Below are 18,884 nucleotides of genomic sequence, written 5' to 3'. Positions count from 1 at the left end.
GTTATTTCCTTTGCTTTTTACTTTGCTTTTATTTTACTTTGCATCTTTATCATAAAAATACCAAAAATATTATCTTATCGTATCTATCAGATCTCACTCTCATAAGTGACCGTGAAGGGATTGACCACCCCTTATCGCGTTGGTTGCGAGGAGTTATTTGTTTTGTGCAGGTACGAGGGACTTGCGTGCAGCCTCCTACTGGATTGATACCTTGGTTCTCAAAAACTGAGGGAAATACTTACGCTACTTTGCTGCATCATCCTTTCCTCTTCAAGGAAATCCAACGCAGTGCTCAAGAGGTAGCAGCCGGCCACAGCGAGGCTCACCGGCCGGAGCAGTAGTAGGCAGCGGCAGCGGGTGGAGTACGGCGGCAGCAAGCGGGAGCGTGCACGCATGGGAGCACGAGCACGGGCACGAGGGGGCGGCAGCGAGCGTGCGTGGAGGAGAGGGCAGCGAAGGATGCGGGCGAGGCGAGGTGCGAGCGCGGTGGCGCGCGGACGGAGCAGAGGAATGCGCGAGCGGCAGAGGGGCGAGCAGCAGCGGGGCGGCTGCGGGGGCGCGACGGGGAAGGGGTGGAGGGAGGGGCGGCGGCTCACGGGCGTTGCAGGGGTTCAGGGGGTCGGCGAGGCGCGAGGTAGCGACACGGGGAGGGGACGAGGAGGCCACGGCGAGGTCGGGGTCGGCAGGCCAGCTCCGGCGAGGAGGCGAGCGACGCGGGCCCCGTGCGGCGTCAGCAGGCGGAACAGTGCGACGACGAGGTCTCGCGGCATCGGGTCATCAAGCCCCAATCCAGTTCTGGATCGGGGGGAGGAGGATAGCGACGTGGGGTGAGTGGGTGCTGTTAGGGTTTGCGGGAGTGGACCGGGGGGTATAGGGGTTAGGTGGGCCGGCTGGGCCGGTTGGTCCAGTGGGGGGTTCCTTTTTCTTTTTTATTTTATTTTCTGTTTTGCATTTTTGTTTTTATTTATATTTCCTATTTTTGTTTTATTTATTTTAGAGCATTTTAGCATTTTCTAAAAATGTGTTTTCTTCACTATAATTACCTGTGCAATATTTGGCACAAACCGAACATTTTTGTTTTAATGTTTGAAAACTTTGGTTGTTTGCCATTAATTCAAATTTGATTTTGAAACGTTTTGGACTAACACATGATTAGCATCAGTAACAGAGGTGACGTGGCATCTTTAGTAGAGTTTTACTGTAGCTTAATTGTCCGGGCGTCAGAATTCTCCTCCACTACAAGAAATCTCATCCCGAGATTTAAGAGGGGGAGTAAGGGGGAAGGTCTGGTTAACGAATCTTCTCGGTCTTGGTTGCTCTTCCCGAAGAGGTCGATCCATTACGTTGATGTCTTCATTTCTCTTCTTTAGGTGATCATGATGAAGTTGGCATCCTTTCTTCGGGAACTCCATCGTACTTACAAAAGAATAAAGGGTGGGTATTCTTGAAGAACGGACCTCTGCTAGGTTGACTATCTGGTCGATAAAATCGGGGAAGGTGGCGGAAAGTAACTCTTGAATTGAAACTTAAGAAAATATTGAGAGCAAGGTAAGGAGGTATCACGGGAAGTTCCAAGCAGGTAGGCAATAATTCGTTGACTGAAACAAAGTGTGAAAGGGGTCCAGAGCAACGAGAATATGTATTGCGTCTGATACCAGAATATATCATCTATAGGATGGTGACTCGTGAATTACATACGAAGTTAAGTGCAAAGAATACTACAGAATCAAGGATGTACAAGAGGGTTAGGTTTCGATCCTGTGGAACTGTGGGTTATAGGCCCACCATGTGGGTTAAAAGTACGAGGAGCGGTGACATCTTGCATGGTCATGATAGCAAAGCAGGTCAGAGGGTAGCCTATCGATTATGTCGGCAACAACGCCGGTACCAAGGGCAAGGGACGAAGAGAACCATTTTCCTGCTCGTTGAACGAGGCAGACCAATAGGCAAAGTCCTCGTCCATCGGTGGCTACCGGAATGTCATCAACAATAGTAACAGGGTCTTGCTGACAGAATTGTACACCGAGGTGTTTACTTAAGCAAGAGAATATTACTGCTTAGATCATATAGATCACAAGAAACGTTAAGCCAACCAATGGAAAGGAAAATATGATTATCAGATTAAACAGAACAATGGAAATGAAAATGTGTTTAAACACATATTTCAAGGGTATATCCTTCCCAAGGACAAGCGGAGCATGATATCCATGACATGATATAATGTAGAAAACTCTTTAGGTAGGGGAGAGAAATTTCATGACATTACCCATACAATGGTGTTTGGATAATTGAGCAGGAAACATTTAGCATTGGCTTCAAATGTTCTTGTTGAAAATTGGGGTACCATAGACATGCTTCGAAATAGCATTGACATGGTCATTGGGTGAAGACTAGACTTTGGAAACACAAAGGATCCATCAGGAATAAATTGTAGAATAAGTCTTACAATTTCCTCATGGAAGAATAGATAACCTTGCTGAAAAGGAATCTATAACAATAGGGCCTCCAGCCAAGTGTGCTAGGTATGACATCACCTTACTGGATCATAAAAGAATAGTGTTGTAACTCTTGGTAATATGTTCCAACCATCTTACCTGACCAAGATTCAGATCTGATTGGTGTCAGGATACCTGAGACTCGGGATGCCTGAGAAGGAAAAGGGTGCAACTCAAATTGACGAAATGGCATTGTAAGATTCTCGAGAAATGAACTATCGAAGCGAGTTCCGAAACAAAAGTTCATCATTAAACCAAGGAGAGAATGAGGAGGTGGCTGATAAACTCAGCGACAATTCATCAAGATTTCCAAAAGATGGATTTCCACCATTATGTGAATAAGGAGATAACATTTGTCATATCAAATGTTATAATGATGTATGCTTGAGGAAAACTTACACAATTAAACATTGGTTGAAAGGAGCGCCCAAAGTATGGGCTTAGGTAGCATGATCAATGTTAGAATGGTGATTCGATAACCAATGGTCTAAGAATGAAATATCGACCATTAACTTCAAAGTAATAGGGTTGCTAGAAGTTTTGAAGTCACACATCATAGTTCAATTGTCGGTTTTCTGGTTAGAAACAACACGGGGACCAAGGAATGAATGGATATGGCTGGAAGTATCACCATATCAAGAATTCTTAAGAGGTGGTGAAATTCTCACAACATTCTTCACACAGAAGATGGTAATACACCAAGGTAGAACATAACCTAAGTTGGATAGCAGTGAACTCAAGGTATAACACCAAACACGAACAAGTTTGTGTTCAACAAAAGGCAATAAGGTGGTCGATGATAACATAAATCATCGAGGGCAAGGATAGTATTTCTCATCATGAATTCAATTGATATCCTAGATGAGCTCAGAATGTTGATGATGATCATGAAACATTTGTTGAGTAATTTCATGAAGATGTAATCGATCGGCGATGACATCAAGTCAAACAAATTATGAAGCGAAAGGTTATTGGAACCACGGGTAGCACACAAACTCAAAATCAAGCTTGCTGTTCGAGGTGAAACGATAAGACAAGGAAGATCGACATAAGCTTAGCTCATCGCCGAAAGTAGTGTTTCGGGAATAAGGACCAGGTAGCATAGTTAAAATCAGCACAATACTAATATAGCCGATCAGGCTAGAAATGACGTGATCGAGTACAAACTCCTAAGTAAAGAAGATTACTAATAGTTGCCTAATCGCGATGCGGACTCGATTCAGTTATCGGTGTCCTTTAGTGTTTAATGACTCAGAGCCCGTGAAAGAAAAATTGGAATTAGTGAGAATGTAGTACTTGATGGAGAACTCATAAGAAGTTATGCAGTTCCGTGATAATCTCAAGATACTAGGGTGTAATACTCGACAAAAGATCAAAGTAAAGGTTGGACAACTGTATTGATCCACAGAAGACAAGTGCTTAAACTTGCCCGAGAAATGGGATCAAAGAAGAACATATGGTCGGAACCACGATTGCAAAGGAACAATTCACCGATACCAAAAGGATATTATATCAAAGAAATAGTTATTATTCAAGAAGCTCCCATGATAGGATCTACATCGTGTCCATGGGCATGAACACAAAGGTTCAAGCTCGACTCCCACTTCCTCAATGCATAAACTTCCATTCACCTCTCGTATTTAGAAAATGACATTAGTTGTTGAAAGTTTTACTTGGTGCAATACGAGATAAGTATAACCCGTGAAATCTTTCGGGTTCACGTAGATTAGGGAAGGCATTGGTTCAACCCATCGGGGCATCTAGGACCATACACCACAAACTCCGGAGTAAATAATACAAGCTTGAAAGTAGAGTATGGTTATCAAAGCAGAGGATACAAATTACCAAAGGCATTATATACCCATGGAAAGGCTCACAAGGTTATTGAATATGAAGGACACTGTCAGATACTAATCCAATAAGGGGTCTTTTGGTCTACAACGGAGCTAATGTGAGTATTGGTACTCTATCAGAGGAAGAAGGAATGAAAGGGCATCAGATTATTGAAACAACTAACTAATTCAAAGCTCAAATGCAAAGGAATTATCATTTCCAAATCAAGGAATCAGAACCCATCGGTCTTATTAAGAATGGATAAGTTGAATATACTTAGGGGTACAATCGGCGACAATTTGATTGGTCGATAACCAGCTCATGTTCAAAATTACATCTGAGCCGGAAAGATAATTTAAAAGGATCAACCGATGATTGCGTGCATTCACACTCATGTTGAATCAATAGGATCAAAATGACGGTGTCAAAGGATACTAATGAATATTGCCAAACATATGGGAAGCATCCATAATGCAAACAGACAAGTATTTGCAGAGCAATAAGCTGCTATGGATTTTCGGAGGATCGAAGAATATATCAAAGAATTTTCTGAAACACCTGAACAACTGGGGATGAGATGATACTCGGTAAGTGCAAGGAATTATTCGTAGGGGTATTCATGTGGCAAAGAACTGCAAGGCAGTAGGCACAAAGTATTCTAAGAACAATAGAGATAAGTTTGAGGTAACTTATAATAACAAGATTGATGGGGAATGATTGTATGATTGGCAAGTGTACGTGGTTATCCATAGAGGTTTATCGATGGGTGGGAATTGCAAAAGCGATGGCACAAAGTCTCGAGAGAACATCGTAGAGTATCCTCAGAATCTTCTGGTGCAGCAGACGATCATCGTAATAAGGTGCTCTCCAGTGAAAGTGATCACGAGATCCTAATGTTAGATTCTTGCAAAATCATTAAACCCGAATAGAAGAGAGATCAGAGTACCAGAGTATAGACGAGGCATAAAAGATCCTACTACCACCCAATGGCGACGTGGGTCTGTAGGATTGAAAGTATGTCTAGAGGGGGGTGATTAGACTACTTGACCAAATAAAAATCTAGCCTTTTCCCAATTTTAAGTCTTGGCAGATTTTAGCAACTTAGCACAATTCAAGTAATCAACCTACACATGCAATTCTAAGAGGATAGCAGCGGAATGTAAAACAACTACATATGAAGGTAAAGGGAGGAGTTTGGAGGGAGCAAATGCAATGTAGACACGGAGATTTTTGGTGTGGTTCCGATAGGTGGTGCTATCGTACATCCATGTTCATGGAGACTTCAACCCACGAAGTGTAACGGTTGCGCGAGTCCACTAAGGGCTCCACCCATGAAGGGTCCACGAAGAAGCAACCTTGTCTATCCCACCATGTCCATCGCCCATGAAGGACTTGCCTCACTAGGGTAGATCTTCATGGAGTAGGCGATCTCCTTGCCCGTACAAACTCCTTGGTTCAACTCCACAATCTTGACGGGAGGCTCCCAAGTGACACCTAACCAATCTAGGAGACACCACTCTCCAAAAGGTAATACATGGTGTGTTGATGATGAACTCGTTGATCTTGTGCTTCAAATGATAGTCTCCCCAACACTCAACCCTCTCTCATAGAATTGGATTTGGTAGAAAGATGATTTGAGTGGAAAGCAACTTGGGGACGGCTAGAGATCAAGATTTATGTGCTTGGAATGGAATATCTTGACCTCAACACAAGTGTAGGTGGTTCTCTCTCAAAAAATGTATGTTGGAAGTTTAGGCATGTTCTGATGGCTCTCTCCTCGAATGAAGAGTGGGTGGAGGGGTATATATAGCCTCCACACAAAATCTAACCGTTACACAGAAATCACCAAACTCGGTGGGACCGAATAATAAAACTCGGTCAGACCGATTTAGTTCAAAATGTGAACGTTAGGATTTTCGGTGGGACTGACATGTCAACTCGGTGGGACCGATTTCATTAGGGTTAGGGCATAACGTAATCTCGGTGAGACCGATTACATAAACTCGGTGGGACCGATTTTGGTAATAGACAAACAGAGAGTAGGTCAGGCAGACTCGGTGGGACCGATTCGCTCATCTCGGTTAGACCGAAACGTTGCGAAGGGGAAACAGAGAGTTTGCGTTGCAATCTCGATGGGACTGATCGCTCATCTCGGTTGGACCGAAACGTCACGAAGGGAAACAGAGAGGTTGCAATCCCATCTCGGTGAGACCAAAGTGACTAGGGTTTGTGGCAGTGGCTATGGCAAGTGAACTCGGTGGCGCTAGATAGATGATTTTGGTGGGGCTGAGTTGGACTTTTGGTTTGGGACATGTGTGGATACGATAATGTAGTTGAGGGTTTTTGGAGCATATCACTAAGCATTTTGAGCAAGTAACTCATTAAGAAACACCTCACCCCCTTTTAATAGTATTGGCTTTTCCTATGGACTCAATGTTATCTTGCATCACTAAAAGTAAAATATAGAGTCTTGTGCTTTGAGCTTGAGCCAATCATTTGTCCTTAGCATTTTGAGGGGTCCACTTTCTAATCCATGCCATGCCAATCATTGAGCTTTCCTGAAATATTTATCTTAAAATAGCATTAGCTCAATGAGTATATGTTGTTAGGAATTACCAAAACCACCCAGGGATAGTTGCACTTTCAATCACCCCCTTTTTGGTAATTGATGACAACATATAGATCAAAGCTTCGACAAATGATCATAAGATTGAAAAACATCGTCGCTTTGAGAAGTATGTGATAAGCAAGAGCTCCCCCTAAATTTGTGCATTATTTAAGATTTGCTTTTGAATGCAAATGCACAATCGATTAGGATCATGGGTTACTCTTCCATGTCACATACATCTTGGTGGAGTGCTCAAAATGATAGAAATTAAAAGCATGCACTCATCACCAAGCAAGTGAATGATCATATATGAGATATAAAAGATAGTAGCATCCAACCAAGCATTAAGGTAGAAAATGATCAACCACATGATCAAATAGGTATCTCAGACAAAGACATAAAGTATCTCACATAATAAAAAGTTCAACCAAAGGCAAAGAAGCAAAACACTCTCTCGAAGCCAATGATCTACACATATTTCTCCCCCTTTGGCAACAAGTTACCAAAAAGTTCAAATATGCATAGTGCTATGCGTCTCTCGGGCTTGGTCTTCGGGAGGTGTTGTAGAGAGAAGTCCAAGGACGAAGGCATCTGTCGATGTAGTTGGAGCTGGTGGACTGTGTGCTGGAGGTGGCACTGGAGCTATAGCTGCTGGTGCTGATGTTGTAGCTCTAGAATCTGTCACTGGTACTGCAGCAGACCTCTGACTCCTTGGCACTCGCTGAAATCCATCAGCAGTTGCCTTCCCTCTCCTCTCTTCCGCTTCCTCCTGAAGCTGCTCAACTGTAGTCTAAATCTCTGTTACCTTCAGATCAAGATCATAAATTTTTGTCTCAACAATCCTCTCTAGGCTCTCCTGATTTTTAGTCGGGGTGGCCAAGCCCTTCTCAATCCTAAGTGTAGCTTGAATCAGATAGCCTAATTGATCTTGATTGCTCTTTAGGAAAACTTGAGATGCCTCTTCAACACTTGGCATCTAGGCAGCTTTCTCAACCTTTGCTTTGGCTCTCTTCACCTATGCTTGAACTGATGATGGTTCCTCCTCATTCATCACAACAGTGTTGTCGTCAAATTCAGGATATAAGGGTAGATGCTCCTTGTCCCGCAAATAAGTTCATGTGCCCATCTTGGAGTTGATGAGCTCCTAAATGTGTGGAGCATACCCACAGCTTCTCTTTTGGTCAGCAGCAGTCCTCTTGATTGTTTCTACAATCAAACTCATGACCTGGAACTTCTAAGGGACATCAAAGATTTGAAGCATGTTGATGGAGTGTCCTATGATCATCTTGTAATCTCCTGACTTGGGTAGCAATGTGTGCCTTAAGATCCAGTTGATAGTAGGCAGACCATACAACAAGAAGTGTACTGATCCAAGCTTGTGAGTCTCCAAAGCTTTATCTAGGATCTCCTTGTACATGTTAGCCATGGAGTTGTGATCCTTCTTTTTCTTGGCATACACATCCAAGTCATCCTCATGTTCCTCTAGGGCATTGATTAGCTTGGCCCATTCTTCAATAGTGGATTGGTACCTAGTACCTTCAGACATCCAAACTATCCTCCCATCTGGATAGAAATGAGCAGTGGAGTAAAACCGCATGATCAGCTCATCATTCCATTATGTGAGCTTTTGTCCAACAAAGTCATCTACTCCACATGCTTGGAAGCTGTCATATACTCCTAGGAAGTGATCTTCATTCTCCTTGATGTATTCCCAATCCACCCATTTCATGTCACATACAATGGGCTTCTTGTCAAGCAAAATAGTCTCATAGAAGTCTTGTTGTTCTTTTGTGTGGAACCTGTAGTCAACTACTGTCCTTCTCCTTACATCATAAGGATCAGACTGTCTCCACAATCTCAGTCCAGCATCCTTTCTGATACGCATGTCTTCAGCTACTGGATGCGCATCATTATGGCCAGGAATTGTGGGCTTCAACTTCCTCAAAACAAGTGAATCATCTTCCTCTTCTTCAGCTTGAGGCACTGGGGCCTTGTTCTTTTCCTCGGCAGGTATACTCCTGGTGCTCCTCTTGGGTTTAGAAGGCTTCTGAGCAGCAGCCTTGGGAGCAGATTTGGGCTTAGATGGAGCAACCCCTGACTTAATTGCATCTCCCATAAGCTTCTGAGCTTAGGGAGCTGGTGCAGCATCCTCTTCCTCTTCTTCCGGATCTCTCATAATGGAGGATCTGCCAAGCACTCTGGCAGTGGTCTTCTTGACCCTTTCCTTCCTCTTCTTTCCTTCTCCAATAGCCTCACTAGTTGGCTTGGAGGTTTCAGCAGTTGAGGCTCTAACCTTTAAGGTTGGCACCCTCTTGGCAGGGGCCTTCTTGTGCAAGCTAGTCTTAGTTGTTGGAGCTGTGCCATATTCCTTCTTCAGCACCTTCTTCTTGGAGCTGACTTCCTCCTCAACAGCCACATAGTCCTCGTCTTCAGAATCTAAGGTTTTCTTCTTCCTTGACTTGGTGGCTGCTTTGGGCAAGTTACTTGGTGTGCTCCTGCTGCCATCATTAGAACTGCTTGAGGGACTAGTGCCCTCACTCAATTGCACTTGTTCTTCAAACCTGTTCTGACCGTCACTTTGATCAAACATCTCTACAAACTTACTGATGGCAGACCCTATGAATAGATATAGATAAGGTAGAGTGGATGAGCATCACAAAAGTGCAGAGTTTTGCAAAACAGATGACTTAAAAACTTAGTTTTAGTTCTCCACAAAAAGCATTTCGGAGCTACCAATTTGTAAATTTGGTGATACCGAAGCAGCGTTTGGAACCTAAACTAGTGAACTCGGTCAGACCGAGTCATAGTTCGATGGCACCGAGACTGCTAGGGTTTCACAAAGAATCGAACTCGGTCACACCGATTTGCAGTTTTTGGTTAGACCGAAAGTGCAAGTGCAATGGCCTAAGCCAACTCGGTGAGACCGATTTCTACAATTCGGTCAGTCCGAGATGAGTTCGGCCGACCTAACCCTAAATCTTCAAATCAAACCTAAACTAAAGGATGTTTTCAATGGATAGAGTGTTTGCATACGTAGTGATGATCATGGCAGAGCAATGTGCTACGAATCAGAGTTAAAAGAATAGCACAAAGGATCGAACTTGTACCCTAGTTCGGTGGAGTTTGCTACGGCGGCAACGGAGGGGTAGAATTCCGTTGACGGCAATGGAAACTAGCGGTGGGAGGTCGTTGGTGGCGAGAAGACGATCCGGAGACCCGAGGCGGCAGAGAAGGATACGCGTGGGCTGAGAGGTTTCGAAGAAATTTCCAAAATCTCACCTGTGGGTTTATATATCCCGACCCTGTCGGTGTGACCGAGTGGAACAACTCGGTGGCACCGAGATGCAGAATCGCAAGCGGTTACTGCGACTCGGTGTGATCGAAAAGTTCAAATCGGTTGCACCGAGATTGAAAACCTAGATCAACTTAGTGATCTCGGTGTGACCGAAATGGATGACTCGGTCATACCGTAATACAAAAAGAGGTTTTGGAATTTTAAGTCTATGAAGAATCGGGGACTCCAAGTGCTCCTCACATAGAGTGGTTCGAATATGACTTGATCAAACATTGTGATGTAGCATGAATACAATTTGAGACGAGAAAAGCACAGATAGCTAGAGGGAGTTCTTAGGCATTCTTGTCCATCCATTTGGCAAAAGAGAAAAACCCAAACAATCAAAGCAACAAATGGATGTCCTAGAATGAGTAAAATATGCATCCAACATGCTCACACAATAAAATGACAAATGAAATATGTGACAAAGCATGCACAATCACTCTAGCATCTATCAAGCAATTTGGCGATGACTAGGTCATATATATATATGAGTATATTGACTTAGGAGTCAAATGAGAACATTTGATCATAGGTCATACTCATCGTTTAAGCACAAGTGGGGTTGCCAGTTTTACATAAAGCATTGTTGTGCTCACATCATTAGAGTCGCTTTAGCTCAATTGATTAGAGTAAAGCTCCCCCTAGATGTGATATCCCCCCTAAGAGGGATGAACTAACCTTGGGTTTTGTGGATGATGACTTCATGTAGGTGTTGAAGATGTAGATGCTCAATGTTGATGTAGATCATTCGGAGCAATCATTTGGAGTGAGTTGCACTTTCAATACCTACACGGGTTAGTCCCACAAGGAACAAACAAGGATCCATAGACATAGAGTGATATTCACATGAGATGAAGTCCATGAATCCATTAGGTTACCTTGTCCCTTGTCTTACCAACAAGAGGGTTTGTGACTCATTGAACTAGTGCAAGATATGGAAGTTGTTTGCACTTGTCCTTGCCAAGATGATAAGAGTGAAGTATGTTGGCGGAGTCACCCTCAAGAACTCTCTAGTTCTTCTTTTGAGGGATCCACACCATCTTTGTGGGAATCCTTGGAGTTGTAGTCGTACTTGATGAAGTGGAACTTGATGTAGTCTTGGGAAACAACTTGACCAAGGCCTTAGGTGCTTCTTCAAATGCATAAATCTCCTCTTGAAGCTTGTCCTTGCCTTTTAGCTTGTGGTCTTCTCATGGAAGATCATGTAACATCCCAAATTTTCCATTTGGAATGTTATACATTAGGTCATCATTGCATATCATATTTTTATTGCATTTTGGTTTGATCCTAGAGATTCTACGCAACTCAAGGACCCACAGAGAGAGTTGGGAATTTTGTTATTTTCATATATGAGTTTTTCTCGAATTTTGAAAATAGGATCGTTTGATTTTAATTATTTTCTCTTGAATATTTATTTTATAAAAATAAAAGAGAGAGGATAAAATGACTTCCTCAAAATAAAGAAATGTTGGAGATTTAATGTTAAAATCAAATAAGAGTTTTATTCGGATTTTTATCGCTATTTTATTTGAATTAGGAAAAATATGCGTTTTTCAAAGTTGCATAAGAGGCCCAAATAAATGTTCACCTTGTCCGGTATATTTTTAGAGGACAGGGAAAATTTATTTCAGGATTTTTGGAGTCCGTTTAGTATATCTTTTATTCATTTTTCTGCGTGGAATATTTAAAAAAAAGAGGAAACCGACTTTGGGCCATACCCGCCCGGGACTCCGCCCCAGGGGGGGGGGGCTTTATAAGCCACCAAGGTCGCAGCCCCACAACCAACCAGCCCGTCCCGCCGAAACCCTAGCCGCGCCCGCCCGCCGACGTCGCCCGCTGCCACCGCGCCGCCCCGCCGCCGACCCGCCGAAGCCGCGTCGCCACCTCGCCACCGCCGCCGGAGTTCGCTGGAGCGGCCGGAATTCTCCGCCTCCACCGCCGGTTTCCTTTGACCGGTTCAGTTTTTCGGTAAAAACCTAGATGCGTTTTTATTAGATCGGTTTTATTTTTTTTTCGGTTTAGTTATATAGCGGACGTTCGGCCGTACGTTCATTTTAACGAACGGTTTTCGCCCGTTAGCCGCAGATAGAGAACGTTCATTCGTTAGTCTGTTCGTCAGTTTTCTTTTTCTCGGATTTTTTCACGATTATTTTCGATCACAATTTCTGATTCGATTTTCGTTTTAGTTTAACTTTTTGCTCGTTTATCGGAATCAGGCGATTCAAGCACCTAGAGTTTCGTCTCGAAGCCCTCTTTCTGTTTAATCAACTTAAACAAGTTTTTGCTACTGTAAAATTTGACTTTAGTCCAGATTAGTAATCGAAACTTGTTTCTTTCGCAGTTTGAGTTTCGTTGTTTCGTTTGATTTGATTCTTTTTGCAAACCAGAGTTCTGAAGTTGAACTTTCTGGTTAGATCTTCTTATTTGAGTTTTACCCGTGCATCTTTGCTTGATTGCTTATTGTATGCTTGTTTGTTTGCGATAGAGTACCCGGAGTGCGAAGCGTGCTACTACGAGTCTCTAGGTTTCACGGATCATCAGCAAGGCAAGTAACACTTTGATCATACCCCTTTACTACCCAGTTTTATTGCATTAGATCAATCCTCAAACAATTGCATGGTTAGGATCTGATTAAATTGTGGGTTTGGGAAGTAGATGAGGTAGAACCTATTACCTATTTTATTATCAAACCCTTGGGAGTTACTTCTACGTTGCTTATATTGCTATGCTATGCTCGTAGACGTGGTTTGGGTTTGAGTGTATTCATGACAGATGTGAGTATTGTTAATTAATGGTTAACTTAAGGTGGCAACTTAAACACACATCTGGGTGGATTGAGGCACCTGATGTCTATCAGGACTTGCCTGTTTTTTTGGACCGCCACCCAGGCTCAAAGGGATCATAAGATCTTTCATGCTAGAAACTTCCGTGTGCAGCCGCAAGACATTATGGGCTCTGGCATAGTTGACTAAGTAGTGCGAACTCTTACGGGGTGGAATAGCAGATGTAGGGGATGTAGGTGTACCGGTCTACCCCACATGTAAGGTGCTAGCGCTTCTGAAAGACTATGTCTCGATCATCCGTCTTCTCAAACACCATGTAGTGCGAGAAACCAAACGGAGGCGATCGAGTCTTGTGGGGAAAAGTGCGCAAACCTCTGCAGAGTTTACAAACTAATCATGATTAGCCGTGTCCCCGGTTATGGACAACTTGAGTATGTAGTACTTGAATATCGAGTGAATCTCAACATGTTACCTCTAATTAATGTTATTGGGTTTTAATTATTTTTAATTGGGATTGAGAATGCTGTCAACCATTCTCAATGTTTCACAACCACCATGATAGTTAAATAAACTTATTCCTTTGCAGTAGGGAAAAACTGGCTTTACGCAAAACTGTAACCATAGAGCTTTCCACCAGCCATATATGCATATACTATAGCTGTTTCATTCCATTACTCTCTATGTGTTACTTTGCCAGCATATTCCATGTGCTGACCCATTTTCGGGCTGCAACGTTAATGTTGCAGACTTTTCAGACGACGATTGAGGTGTTTAGGTCGTGGCCCTATACTCAGTGATGCCGCTGGAGTTGATGGACCCATTTATCTTCCGAGTCTTCCGCTATTATCGATATTAGATGGCCTTCAGCCATATTTATTGTAATAAGTTCTTTTTCAGCCATCGATGTAATAAGTGTGTGATTGCAACTCTGCTATAAAACCTCGATGTACTGTGTGGTGTCAGCATTACTGATCCAGGGATGACACCGTAGCACAGTAGACGTGATCCATTCGGGTCAGGTCGCTACACATAATTTTCATTTGAGTTCATCTTGGTGCCCAAAATGCTGTTAGGAGGAGGCTTCGTGAGTTAATTGTCAGATCTGCTAGTTCATCTTAGACTTTTATCATTTTTGCCATGATTATTGCGTGCATGCTATGCCTGTGAGTCCTTCATATGTTTTGTTAAGCATTTTGTCTTCTTTCCAGAGGTGTAACCCATGCATTTTTAGGATGTGTGTGGTGACTTGTGCAAGCTTGCAAAGAGAGGCACCCGGTAAATCTGTTTTCAGGGACTTAGTTGTTTTCACTAAGTCTGGGATACTTTAGTTCATGATGCCATATGTTCAGCTTGTTTCCTAGTGATCCGTGCCTCTTTTGAGGATGATCAGTAAAGGAGTTTTGTTATTCATGTTATGCTCTATCCATACATGTCTTTGTTTGCAATTATGGAGCACCCTAGCTTGATTCAATCGAGCTCTACTTTTGCTTCGTGGTGAATCTGGGCAGATCGTCAACTCGTTTGCGATTTTGCCGGCGTTGTTGTAGTTGATCCGTGCATGATATGTCATTGTTCTTGCCATGTATAGCTTGTATTTTGTGCCTTCTTAATGGATGTATGCTTGCCTTGCCATGACTTGCACCGTGGTGAGTGCATCGAGCTCGTTTACATGCCTTCGTGAGTTATATTTCAGTATGTCTCAGTTTTCACCAAGTCTGAAAACTGATTGTGTTTTAGCTATGTTCGTGTGCCCGTTAATATATTTTGTGATCCCTTTTGGCCCCAGGTCACTTTGGGACTTTTGTTAAGCTTGTTGAGTAGCTCCATGCCATGTTCTTACTTGTCATATTCAGATCATTGAAATTTCAGACTAGTGTTTATTTCACTAAGTCTGGAATCTGTTTTGCATTTGCGTTTTTGCCATGCTTGTTTGAACCTCTTAATGGATGAATTGGCCGTGGCTAAGTGCTAGTCTTTTGTTAAGCATCTTGTGTGCATCCCTTCCATGTATTTTGTTGTCATGTTTGGTGGCTGTAGCATGTTCATTTCGTTGCGTTTAGATGCCTACTTGCTGTAAATCACAGACCGGTGTCATATCTTAAAACGCTTGCCATTTCCAAACCGTAACTCCGATTCCAATGATCTTTATATCGTTTTCAAGCGACTTCATCCCCTCTATCCAGCGGAACACTTGGAATTCCATGTTGAGGCCAGGTTCATGCATTTCCTGTCATATCTTGCATTTTGCATCCCGCATCGCATCCCGCATAGCATATCATCATTTCATCATATTGCTTGGTCTTGCACGTGGTTGATTGTATCCTTGTTGCTTGTTTGTCTTGTTGGGTAGAGCCGGGAGACGAGTTCGCTACCAAGGAGCCCGTTGAGTTTGCTTGTGAGGATCCAGTCAACTCTGACAACTGTGCAGGCAAGATGATCATACCCTCGAAATCACTACTATCTTTGCTATGCTAGTTTGCTCGCTCTTGCTATGCCAATGCTACGATGCCTACCTTTTGCTTGTCAGCCTCCCAATTTCCATGTCAAACCTCTAACCCACCTTGTCCTAGCAAACCGTTGATTGGCTATGTTACCGCTTTGCTCAGCCCCTCTTATAGCGTTGCTAGTTGCAGGTGAAGATTGAAGGTCGTTCCTTGTTGGAACATCTTTTATTTGCTTGTTGGGATATCATTATATTGCTATGTTATCTTAATGCATCTATATACTTGGTAACGGGTGGAAGGCTCGGCCTCTCGCCTAGTGTTTTGTTCCACTCTTGCCGCCCTAGTTTTCCGTCATATCGGTGTTATGTTCCCGGATTTTTGCGTTCCTTACGCGGTTGGGTTATAATGGGAACCCCTTGATAGTTCGCCTTGATTAAAGCTTTTCCAGCAATGCCCAACATTGGTTTTACCATTTGCCACCTAGCCTTTTCTTTCCCTTGGGTTCTGCAGACTCAAGGGTCATCTTATTTTAACCCCCCCGGGCCAGTGCTCCCCTGAGTGTTGGTCCAAACTAGAGCACCGTGCGGGGCCGTCCCTCGGCAACTTGGGTTACGTTGGCTCCCGTACGCTTAGCTTATCCGGTGTGCCCTGAGAACGAGATATGTGCAGTTCCTATCGGGATTTGTCGGCACAGCGGTGGTGTTGCTGGTCTTGTTTTAACCTGTCGAAGTGTCTTGTTTGTACCGGGTTGCCGAGTCTGATCGGTGTGTCTCGGGTGGAGGTCTATTCCTTTGTTGACCGTGAGAGCTTGTCATGGGCTAAGTTGGGACTCCCCTGCAGGGATTGAACTTTCGAAAGCCGTGCCCACGGTTATGGGCAGATGGGAATTTGTTAATGTCCGGTTGTAGATAACTTGAACCTTAATTAATTAAAATGAATCAACTGAGTGTGTTGCCGTGATGGCCTCTTCTCGGCGGAGTCCGGGAAGTGGACACGGTGTTGGAGTTATGTTTGCGCAGGTTGCCCTCTAGTTTTCTTGCTCGCGCTTTGCCTCCTCTTCTCGCTCTCTTCGTATAAGATAGCCACCATATATGCTAGTCGCTTGCTGCAGCTCCACATATTTTTTCCTCATCCATTCCTATAAGCTTAAATAGTCTTGATCGCGAGGGTGCGAGATTGCTGAGTCCCTGTGGCTCACAGATACTATAACTCCAGATGCAGGTCCAGGTGATTCCGCTCCAGGTGACGAGTACGAGCTCAAGTGGGAGTTTGACGAGGACTCTCAGCGTTATTATGTTTCCTTTCCCGATGATCAGTAGTGGTGCCTAGTTGGGGTTTGATTCAGGGCCTTGTCGCATGTTGGGTTCTTTTCCATTTTGGCGCCGTAGTCGGGCCATGAGTGTTTGTTTGATGGATGTTATTTATGTACTCTGATGTGACGTGGCGAGTGTAAGCCAACTATGTTATCTCCCCCTTTTATTATATTATACATGGGATGTTGTAATGATTGCCTAACTTGCGACATTGCTTTCAATGTGGTTATGCCTCTAAGTCGTGCTTTGACACGTGGGAGCTATAGCCGCATCGAGGGCGTTACAAGTTGGTAATCAGAGCCTTCCCCGACCTTAGGAGCCCCATTGCTTGATCGTTTTTAGCAGCCGAGTTGTGTCTAGAAAAATGTTTTGAGTCTTTTAGGAATTATATATCGGAGAGCTTAGGAATCCTTTTTACTTCCCAGTCTCCTCATCGCTCTGGTAAGGCATCCTGACGTAGAGTTTTGACTCTTCTCTTCTCAAATTTCACTAAAAAAAATTTTAGGATCACGCGAGTATCTTGGATTTGTTCCGATGGCTTATGATGAGAATACTGTCTTGGTGCCTCCTGTCAGGGGTTTAGTGGAAGTGTCCCGGGGAGTTGAGCTCTGAGGTGTTGTCATCATAATTTTATCGTTGCAATTCTGGAATACTTGAGATATGTTCGCCGACATCGAAAATCTCTTTTATGCAGTTCGTTGGTGAGATAACCTCGACGCCACCCAGTATTTAGGCGGGAGTTCGGGAGTATCGCCATAACTTGTATAACGGATGCTTTTCGAAGGTTGAGGTAGATGGTTTCCGAAGTTTTCTTGGTTATGTGTTGAAGGATGGATACAGCTGGATGTAGGATTTGCTAGTTTGGGTGAGATATTATGCTTCCCCTGTATCCCCAACACCCGATTGCATAACCAGAAAGGTTCGGGAGTTTCATAGGTGGGAATTCTAGTAGCTCTAGTTCTTCTTCCACGGATATTGGTTTGAGATTGGGATTTCTTACCGATTATTCGTTCTTGATCTGTACCTTGTTGATTTATTTCTCTACCTTAATTCTACGTGGCTTCTCAATTTATGGATATGTGACCATTTGAAGAGGAATGCATTCATTCATTTTGTTCGGATGTGAAGACTATATGTTGCAATTTTCATTCCGTTGGTTTCAGCTTCAATATTTATCTGTCTATGTGCTAACGGTGGTCAACCTCTTCAGGATGGCTCCCGCTAAGAGCACCAGTCAGAACCAGAATCAAGATCCGCCACCGCCTCCACCTCCTCCAGAGGCATGGCAAGCTGTGATGGCCGCAACCAATGCAAACACTCAGCTGATCATGCAAATTCTTCAAGAGCGCAATCAAGGCAGTCAAGGGAATCAAGGCAGCAATCAGAGTCACTTTGCTACACTCAACCAGTTCCTTGCTAACGGGCCAAAGACTTTCAGTAATTGTGTTGAGGCAACCGATGCTGACGATTGGCTTGTGGATCTGTGTAAGCATTTCGAGTGCAGTAACGTCAGGCCTGAGGACTTTGTCAAGTTCGCTTCCTTCCAACTCAAAGATCAGGCAGCAGAATGGTTCCAGCAGTACAAGGATTCCAGAGGTGGACGCGTTATCACTTGGGATGATTTCCGTCGAGATTTCCGAGCTCATCACATTCCGCAGAGCGTGGTTGAAAGCAAGCGTGAGGAATTCCGCAATCTGAAGCAAGGCTCTTTGTCTGTCTATGACTACAACAAATTGTTCCAGAACCTTGCCTGCTTTGCCAAGCAGGACGTGCCTGATGAGAAGAGCATGATATACCAGTTCAGGGGTGGTCTCAGAGAAGATATTCAGCTCGCTCTTGTCCTCTTCGAGCCCTTGAGGTACGATGAGTTCTACAACATGGCACTGAAACAAGAGGCTGCTCAGTTGAGGTGTGATGCTTCCAGGAAGCGAGTCAGAGATGTTACTCCTTCTTCCTCTACTCAAGTGGCCAAGCAGCAGAAGTTTTGGCTTCCTCCTCCTCCGTTCCGTCAGCCGTATCAGCAGAAGAGCAAAGGTGGCAGTGGTTCTTCCCACCCACCCAACCCAGGCTT

Source organism: Triticum urartu, chromosome 3 (assembly GCF_003073215.2).
Source record: "Triticum urartu cultivar G1812 chromosome 3, Tu2.1, whole genome shotgun sequence".
NCBI classification, from domain to species: domain Eukaryota; kingdom Viridiplantae; phylum Streptophyta; class Magnoliopsida; order Poales; family Poaceae; genus Triticum; species Triticum urartu.
Note: the sequence above shows the minus strand (reverse complement) of the source record.